This window comes from Physeter macrocephalus, unplaced genomic scaffold (assembly GCF_002837175.3).
Source record: "Physeter macrocephalus isolate SW-GA unplaced genomic scaffold, ASM283717v5 random_52, whole genome shotgun sequence".
Lineage (NCBI taxonomy): Eukaryota > Metazoa > Chordata > Mammalia > Artiodactyla > Physeteridae > Physeter > Physeter macrocephalus.
The window spans coordinates 19,640-29,252 of NW_021145337.1; the positions used below are offsets into that span (position 1 = coordinate 19,640).

The following is a 9,613-nucleotide window of genomic DNA, read 5'->3' on the forward strand; positions in this document are numbered from 1 at the left end:
ACATGCCGCGGGGTGGCTGGGCCCGTGAGCCATGGCCGCTGGGCCTGCGCATCCGGAGCCTGTGCTCCGCAACGGGAGAGGCCACAACAGTGAGAGGCCCGCGTACCGCAAAAAAAAAAAAAAAGTTTCTCCTGCCTGACCATAAACGGAGCAAATAATAGTAACTAACACCCAGGTGGTTACACGGATGCCTGTGACGCCTGGGCACAGGCTCAGCTGTCTGAATCTGGTTTTTCTGGAGCAGACAGACATCAGTGCAGGTAGACATCATTGGAAGCGGAAGATTTTCCCTCCAGACAGGATGGGACCTGCCCTCCTTGAGCAATGACAGCCTTAATTAGAAATGATTCTTATCCACACCAGGGAGCCCTCCACCCCCACCCCAGAGCCAGGTTTGCCTGAAGGTCAAAGGTAGCTAAGTCAACACCCCTGAGTCTGTCCCGGGACGGGCTCTGAGAAAACCCTACAGACCCCCAGAACTGCCCTGCTCCCACGCCCACCTGTGCAGAGGGGTCCTAGTCAGGAGGGGGCGACATCCCTGGAGTCTGCCCCCTTCTTACTGCCCCCAGGGTAAAGCCACTGCCATCAATCTCAACAGGCTCCCTGGTCCACCTGTGGGGGCCATTGCAGCCAGTGCTCCTGTCACTCAGAGGAAAGACCCCAAGTCCCTACAGTGACCTACGGGGCCTGACGAAGCATCTCTACCCCTGCTCCTCTTCCACTGACCCCACGCTCCTTCCTACCTGCAGACCTTTGCCCAGCCAGGTCCTCTGCCCAAATGCTCTGCTCCCCTTACCCTGTGCAGTGGTTCCCAAGTGGGGGCAACCGTGCCCCCAGGGGACATGTGGCAACGTCTGGAGACATTTTTGATTATAACAGCTGGTGTGTGTGTGGGTGCTACTGGTATCAAGTGGATGGAGACCAGGGATGCTGGTAAACCTCTCACATGGCATGGGACAGCTCCCCAAAGACCCCAGACAAACATCAACATGTGGAGGCTGCCCTGGTTAACTCCAGTTCAGCCGGGGAGCCTTCCTGACCCCGCGGTCCAGGAAGTCCTCTTCGTCCTGTGGCTGCACTCCCTCCTTCCCTCCCTCCAGGGCACCAGCCTCAATGTGCAACCCTGGCTTCTGTGTCAGGGCCATGGGGTTGGCACCTGCCTCCCCTGTTGGGCTGTGTGCTCTGTGAGTGGCCCTGCACACTTCCGTGCCCACCCAGTGCACAGGTCCTCCTGGCCTCTCCCCTGCCACCATCAGGGCTACCATCAGCTCCCACAACTCTGCTCAGCCTGTCGTCTTGGGCCTCCACATGGAGCAGGTGATCCCCCCAACCCCCAGAGAGCATGCTGGCTGCAGCTGGATGAACCTGCCCCAACCCCCATGCCCTCGTCCCGCTCGGGAGCACACCTAGCTGCCTGTCCCTCCCCACCTCACCCTCGCCACTGGCCCTTGTGTCCAGCGCCTGCTGGGGTGCCTGCCCTCCCCCTGGGTTCCTAGACAGGAAGGCAAGTCAGTATCAATTTAGAAGGGGAAGTGTGTGTGTTTGAGGGGCAGGGGGGTGGTTCAGGAAGTGGGAAATCAAACAATGGCAGTAAGACCTGGGGAGGGGGGACCCCAGGGGCCAAACCAGCTGAGGAGCCCAGGAAGTGCCTCTGGGTCCTGGGGGTGGGGAACAAGCGGTCCCGGGACCAACGACCAACCAGCAAACTGAGGCAGAGGTAACCCCAGCTCCAAGGACCCTCTGAGAGGAGTGGTGACCTCAAAACCCTGTCTGCTGCCCCCGCCCCAGGTCAGGAGGAGGGGGCAGAGCCAGGTGACCAGGCCACAGTCATGCCTTGCCTGCGGTCCTGGCCCTCCATTGAATGTGTTTGTTCCTTCACTCAGCAAGTATTTCCTGAGAACTTATCTTTTAAAAAATCTGATCATGTCATCCCCTGCTCAGAACCCTCCCTGGTACCAGCAGAGAATCCAAATTCCCTGTTTCCCCAGCTTCTTCACACCCTTCTGCCTCCCACCTCAAGGCCTCTGCACTTTCTGTTCCTTCTGCCTGGAGTGTTCTTCCCTGAGTGTCCCGTGACTGGTTCCTTCCCATCGGACGGGACTTTCTCAGAAGGTGCCTCTTGGGGGCTGCCTTCCCAGATCACCCAGGCTCCAGCCGCAGCCCCACCCCCACCCCCGGCCATCGTCTCGTACTACTTCCTCTTATTTCCTGGCACTCTGCCACCTGAAATTCTCTTGGGTCAGGGAAGGTGTTTCCCTGGCTGCCGTCTCCTTCCCACAGTGGGCTCTGAGCCTGCAGGAGGGCACTGTCCATCTTGCCCACTGCTGGATCCCCGGCCCTATTACCAGCACACAGCAGGTGCTCAATAAATGTCTGCTGACCGACCACTCCAAGCCCGGGGAGGCAGTTATCAGAGGAGGCCTTGCTTGCATGGGTATCACGGTCGGCAGCCCCCACCCCTGAATGCCCCCGAATCTCAAAGCCACCACGGGTCCCCTCAAGGGAGCTGGCAGCCTGCGTGGAAGGACAGGCTGCAGGCTGAGCATGGGGGCAGGAGCCACGTGTGCAAGTGGGTCCCAGGCAGGCCTGGCCCAAGCCCACGGAGGGGCAGCTGTCCCCGCACGAGCTGTGGGGAGGGGAGGGGAGGGGAGGCAAGATGCCACCAAGATGCAGATCCCAGAGGAACCTGAAGCATGAGGGCAGCCGGCCAGTTCCCTCTGAACCCTCTTGGCCTGGGCTGGACCCCACCCCTTGCTTCATCTCTTCAGGGCCTCCCTCCTGCCCCTCTGACCTAAGATGTCTCCTGCAGGTCAGCTGACCCCTCACCCTGATCCAGGAAAGCACACAAGGCAGGACGCGGAGGACCACAGCTTGGGCTGGGTAGACGCCCAGGATGGCACATGGGAAACCTGGACCCCCTTAGAACAATCACCAAAGCAGGTAACACTTACTCCATACCATCATCTACTCCTCCCAACAAGCCCGTGGCTAGCGCTGCTCACTGTTACCATCCAAGTTTCACAGGTGAGGAAACTAAGGCGCGGAGAGCTTGAATGGATCGTCCAAGAGTGACCTTGGACAGAATAAAGGAGGATGGGACCCAGAAGTGGGGCCCAGCAGAATAAAGGGAGGGGTCTTCTAAGTGCAGAGGGTCAGGCCAGACTGGGAGCCAGAGCACAGCCGACGACTGCAGTCTCCAGGCACTCTAAGGGTGGGCGACGGGCCATGCTCCCCCAACCTCTGTAGCATCTCCTTGCCAGCTCCCTCAGTCAGGACGAAAGCTGGCACTGGAAGCCCAAGGCCATCTGGATCCCCCAAACACACAGTGCCAATCCTCCACCCTCCCTCCGCCCTCCCGCTCCCACCTCCCTCGGATGGATCTCAACAAGCTCTAAAGCCCAGCGTCTGACGACACCACCCCTCTGACCTCTCCCCCGCCCCACCCCCAACCACTGACGGGTTCAAAGGACAGACCCTGCATCGGCCACCGGCAAGCTGAGCGCGGGCGCCCCCCACTGTCCTGCTGCCCTCGGAGGCCCACGGCTTAGGTCTTCCCCGATGTTGGGTTGGGTTCTAGTTACCCCTGCCTCTTCAGGGGACCCCAAAATGAAGCCTTAACCCCACTCCACAGGTTCCTTCACACACTCAAGGCCCAGTGGAGCCCAGCCAGCAGCAGAGCAGATTAGAGTCCCCTCCTTTGCCCCACACCATCCCTCCACTTCACTATCATTAGCTGTTGTGACCCAGCCAAGCAAGCTGCTCCTAACGGCCTCAGTTTCTCAGCCTGCAAAATGGGAAAGAGGCCTTGACCTCAGCAGCCAGGTTGTGGGGAGGCTGAGAAGTGATAAGAAATGTGAAAACAAAAGGGCTATGGGGCCACCAGGTTTGTGAGTCACCAGGCACCACACCTTCCTGGGTGTCACAGGGTCGCCCCTCACTACCCCCAAAGGACCTGCTCCCAGGAGGGTACAGGGCCCAGTGCCACAAATACCGCCTTCCTCAGGGACATGCTGCCACCTTCTTCTCGCTTAACTGGGCACATCATGAGTGTCACCCAGCCCAGCTGGATACCAGCTTGCCACCCCTCCCCCCCCTGCAGCCTCCACCTTCTGGGGCTGCCCTGCTTACAGGGGACCCACCACCTCTGCAGGGGTGAAGCCATGCCCCTTCCCCCAACAAAGCCATCTATCAGGTGTGCCAGCAAACCAGGCTCTGTCTCTTCAGGGGACCCCAGTTCACAAACTGGAAACATTTCCTGCCCAGTTTCTGATTAGAAACATAGGACTGTGGGGAGGACGGGGAATGACAAGGGGTCAGGTGGCATATCTGCTCTGTGCCAGGCCTGAGCAGGTGCTGGAACCCAAGGAAGCATCACACAGGCCCCTGCCCTCCAAAAGCCAGGGCAAGAACAGTGGGGATGCGGATGAGAGATTGACAATCATTGGGCTGTGCCCAGCTCTGCAGCCAGTGTCACCTCACCCTCCACCACCCACCCATTACACCACGGTTCTCGCAGAGAGGAAACTCGCGCCAGCACCCACCAGGTTCCCCTGTGCAGAAGAGGAAGCTGGCGCAGGCAGAACCCCAGGGACTGCCCCAAGGTCAGTGCAAGTCTCCTGTGCCCCCACCCTGTGAATCAGCCACTGGCTATTCTCACAGGCTGCCCCAGGCTCAGCTCACTTGCCAAACAACTTTGGTAATAACAGTAGACGCCTGGCAAAAGTTGGCAATAATTACTATGTGCCAGACACTGGGCTGAACACTTCACACAGATAATCTCCTTTCAGCATCAACCCTAGAGTTATTACCATGCCCACTTTGCAGATAAAGAATCTGTGGCTCAGAGAAGTTAAATCAATTGCCCAAGGTCACACAGCCCAAAAGTAACTGCGCAGGGATTCAAACCCAGGCAGCCTGGATCCAGAATCCGGGATTTCAACTCTGACACTAAAATGTCATATTATTTGACCCCCGCCTCCCCGCTCCCTTGCCTGAGGGGCCAAGGGGGACAAGTGAACCCCAGTCCGCCCCCACCCGAAGAGTCTGGGTGACTGGGGTGGACGGCTCTATGCTGGGGACACAGGGATGATAAGCGCCCTGGCAGCTCCCGCGTGCCAAGCGCGGGCGACGTGCAGGCGCAGTGCCAGGCGCGCTCCACGCACCCTCTCATTTAACCCTGCCAGGCGACTCCGTCTTCTCCCCGACTCTACCAAAGAGCTAAACGAGGCTGGAGGGAGGAAGGAGCTCGGCCCAGGGGGCGACAGCTGGAGGGGAAACGACAGCTGGAGAGGCAACTCCAATCGGCTCGACTTGGCGCGGGGGAAGCTTAGGGGACGGGGGACTACGAGACTCAGTTATGCCCACGCCGCGCAGTCACCACCGACGGAACCGGGCACCAAACGCCGCAGCCCGTCCTCAGTTTCCCCACCTGCGAAATGGGCGCCAGACGTCGCCAGGACCCCCACCCCTACCCCCTGCAGCCCTCCTGACCACTCTGGAGGTTGCCAGGATCCCCGCCTCCTGTTATTTTAAAAAATCCCTAAGCGTCCGGAGGAGACCCGTGGCCGGCCTGGGGCGCAGAACTGCGGGCCGCGGTGAGGGGCATGCACTGGGTTGGGGGGAACACCAGCTCCCTGCAAAGCCGCCGCCGCCCCCCGCCGCCTCCTTTGTCCCGATCTCGCTGCAGCGCAGCGGACAAAGAACCCCCGCCCGCGGGCGCGGCCCCCCGGAACAGACCCTCCCCCCGAAGCCGCGCCACCGCCCGGGCTGCCCCTCCCCCGCCGCAGAGACCCCCCCCCCGCCGCCCGCGCGCCCCCACCCCATCCGGGGCGGCCCCTTCCCCTCCTGCAGGCCCCCGCCGGGCCCGAGCGCCCGGCCCGCCCGACCCCTCTCACCATGGCGCCGCCCGCAGCCCGGCCCGATCGCCCCGATCGTCCCGCAGCCCCGCGGGCCCGGCTCCGCCCGCCCGCCAGCCAGCCAGCCAGCCAGCCAGCCGCCAGCCAGCCAGCCAGCCGGGTCCGGCCGCAGCGCACAGTCCGGACGCAGGAGCCCCTCTCTGCGGCGGGCGGGGTATCTCCGGCTCCGCTCCGGACGGGGGCAGGGCCCTCCTAGAACAGCCAATGGGAGTCCGCGCTGGGACGGCTGGGCGGGGCGGGCCGGGGCGGGGTCACGTGCGCGCGGGGTGGGCCGCCCAGGCGGGGCGGGGGCTGAGCGCAGCTGGCAGAACTGGGGGCGGGGCGCGGGCTCAGCCTCCTAGCGCGCCGATTGTTCGCGGGTGGGTGAGAGGCCCGGGCCGGGAGCCCTGCCTCCAGCCCCCCAGAGGCTCCTCTTACTCCCGCCAGCTTACGGAGGGGAAAACTGAGGCGCACAGCAGGTAAGAGTGTGGCCTGCTGCCCGGAAGCAGGGAGCGGCAGCATCCCGGGCAGGAGCAAAAGATAGGCAGGACCCCTAATTTAAATGTCCTTCCTTGGGGAGGGAGCTGGTTGTTCACTCGTTTATTAGTTCATTAATTCATCATCCATCTGTCCATTCATTCAACATTTATGGAACACCGACCATGTACCGGGTACACCAGTGGTCGCGGGTACAGCCACGAACAAGACAAATAAGGACCCTACCCTCACAGAGCTCTCATTTTGCTGGGGGCTGAAGCTGTGGGGAATTTGCAGCCTCTTGGCCTTTTATAGTCATGGTTATTTAATTTAATAACCCCGCGATTAGGCCCTCACCAAGAGCTATGCCCTGTACTCAGCTCTCAAACACATTTCACGGAGACAACGGGGAAAGGAAGAGCTACTCATTTTCCAGTTGACGCTCCAAAGTGCTGAAGTACCACAGCCCGCATATAATGAAGGCAGGATTGGAGGCCACGCCTGTCTGCCTGGGAGTTACTGCCGGTTAGTCCACTTGTCCACCCAAGAAGGCGGTCCAGCAGTAGGACACTCCCCCTTGTGGCCATCCGGGGCCCATAAGAGGGGCAAGGGTGGGTACTTCAAGACCTCTGTGGCCCAAGTTCCCTTTATCGCCACCTCTGGCTTGGAAGGCAGGAGCGGGGAGGTGGAGCCCCTCATCCTGGAAGCTGGGAGTCTTGTCTGGAAACGTCTTTGCCAGCCTCAAGCAGAGGCCTCTGGGAGAAGATGGAGGGCCCAGCTCTCAAGGCCATAGTCTCCACACTGTCGCTGGTCTCTCCTTCCTGCTTCAAATGTGCCAAGCTGTTTCCCACCTCTGGGCCTTTGCCTGTGCTGTTTCCTTCAGCTGAAACATTCTTCCACTCCTGTCTTTCAGAGGGCCCTCCCTGATCTCCACCTAGCGCGGTCCCTTTGTTATTTTCCCGCCCGTGCATTGCGAAATTGTATGTTTGCAAGAGTGTATGCGTGCCTGTCGAGTGAATGAATGAATGGGCAGACTGCAGACCTCCAGGTCTGGCCCTGCTGCGCCCTAGCCAAGAGGCCAGGCCCAGGATGTGAGCTGTAAGAGGGGAAAGTAAGAGGGGACAGAGAGGCAGAGGAGCTTCCAGCTCCAGGTCAGCTCCCCAGAGGCCAGAGCCAGACAGCCCAGAACAATTCCTGCTCCTGAGTCTGCGCAGCACGGCCCTCAAGGGCTCCTGCCCCATTAGCCACACCTGGGAGCCCAGGGTGAAAGGAAGCAGTTTCTTCCCACAGAGCCAGTTTCAGCGGCCTCTGCGGTCCCAACCTCAAGTAGCCAAAGACCTCATTAGTGGTGAGCACTTGAGAGGAGCAGGTTCGGAGCCCCAGAGCCAGGGTTGTCAAAGAAATGACAGGGGAAGCAGGGACACTTTGGGGGAACAGGTTCTGGGAGGAAAAAACCAGAGGGGGAAAGCAGCATAGCATAGAAGATGAGCGTCAGACTTCCCGGCTGCAGTGCAGCCTTTCCTGCTGGGTAGCTTTAGAAAAGCACCCTAATCTCTCTTTCCCTTAGTTTCATCATCTGAAAAATGGGGGTGACAGTAAGTTGACCTCACAGGGCGGTTGTGAGCACCACAAGTGCTTGTGCAGAGGAAACAATTTCACTCACTCTTAACATTAGTAATAAGGTTCAACAGTAATGGAGTTGAGCCTGGGCTCCCCCATTTGGATCTTGGGCAAATCACTGCATTTCTGTGAGCCTCAGGCTCCTGGTCTTCACAGTGACAGCCCACCTCTGGGGCCCTGAGAGGTGGGTGACTGGGAAAAGCCCACCTGGGTCCAGCCATCCCTCTTGCCCAGAGTGAGTTGCTTCAATAATAATAACAATGAATGAATAATAATAGCAGCAAACCCTGTTCTAAACACTACGTATGCATAAATTCATTTTAATCCCCATTTTACAGATGGGGAAACTGAGACACAGAGTGGCACATGTGCACAGAAATCACCTGGGGGTCTTGTTAAAATGTAGATACTTACTCAGTAGGTCGGGGCCCGAGTTCTGCATTTCTCACAAGCTCCCAGGTGGTACTGATGGTTTGGGGACCACACTTTGAGCAGCAAGGGGCTAATGCACTTGCTAAAGGTCACAGATGGTGCGCAACAAGCCTGGATCTGAGCCCGCACAGTAGGCTGTTGAGTCCTGCACTTAACCGCCACCACCGTAACTGCCTGCCCCAGCCCTAGCTTTCTCCCCTACAAAGAGGCAGGAAGTATAGCTCCCCTCCCCAAGCCCATTTCCTCTCTCGGGGCCCCTACCACCTCCCTCCATTGGTGACATCTGGCTCGTAGAATCTCCCTGCCCCCAGCATCCCAGGGGTCCTCCTGTAGATGACATGGAGGTTTTCAGATGCTCATTAGCCAAGAAGATAATTAAGGGCCAGGGCTGAGATCACCCTGGCTCCCTGGGGCTTGCTGGGGCCCAGCCGGGCCTGCCCTGTGCCAGGCTGGCCCTGTGCCTGCTTCCCTTGGGGCACTGGAGGGACTGGGACAAGGGAGGGGTTTGCTGGGGAGTAGAGAGGCATCAGCCAACCTCTGGGAGATTCCAGTGGGGCCTCCTTGCCAAGCCCACAGCTCTTAGGGTTCCAGGCCTAAAAATGAAATGAAAACTGCTCGGCCAGAGGGAAGTTCCCCAAAGGGAGAGAAATGAGCCGCTGGTGAGTTCTGCAGGGCGCTGGTGAGTTCTGCAGGGCGAGGTTAGGTGGGACACAGAGAGGGTGCCATCTTGTTCTGAATCACACAGCAATCCTGGTCAAGGAGAGAAATCCTCCTCCCTTGCTGGTGGGTGGCTTTAACATCTCTCTAGCATCTCTCTAGCACTGGCTCGGCTCCCTTATAACCAGGAGGGAGCAGACCTCAGGCTGACAGTCTTGGGCGATCCACACTCTTGATCTAGAATTTAACAACGTGTTGTTTTTCTGCAGTTTATGTTACTTTCTATTTTGGGCACAGATACTGCTTTTCCATTTTTGATAGTGACATACCCATTTCTTTTTATTTATTTATTTAAAAAAAATTTTTTTTTGGCGGGATCTTAGTTCCCCTACCAGGGATTAAACCCAGAACCACGGCAGTGAAAGCACCAAGTCCTAACCACTGGACTGCCAGGGAGTTGCCCCCCCTATTCCTTTTTTTTTTTTTTTTTTTTTTTTTTTTTTTTTTTTTTTTGGGGTATGCGGGCCTCCCTC

At 58.8% G+C, this 9,613-nt stretch overlaps 1 protein-coding gene and 1 long non-coding RNA gene across 2 annotated transcripts in view; one reads left to right on the plus strand and one right to left on the minus strand.

The window, feature by feature from the left end:
• SNN (stannin) overlaps positions 1-6,023 on the minus strand; it is a 10,348-nt gene extending 4,325 nt beyond the window's left edge. The window contains exon 1 of the mRNA XM_028483610.2: positions 5,895-6,023. The gene's annotated coding sequence lies outside the window, so the exon portion shown is untranslated. The remainder of the gene's footprint in view (positions 1-5,894) is intronic.
• Positions 6,024-6,264: 241 nt separating this feature from the next.
• The window catches only part of LOC102992021 (uncharacterized), a 15,624-nt gene continuing 12,275 nt past the window's right edge, over positions 6,265-9,613 (plus strand). Inside the window, exon 1 of the long non-coding RNA XR_008616508.1 lies at positions 6,265-6,373. This is a non-coding gene — a long non-coding RNA (uncharacterized lncRNA). The remainder of the gene's footprint in view (positions 6,374-9,613) is intronic.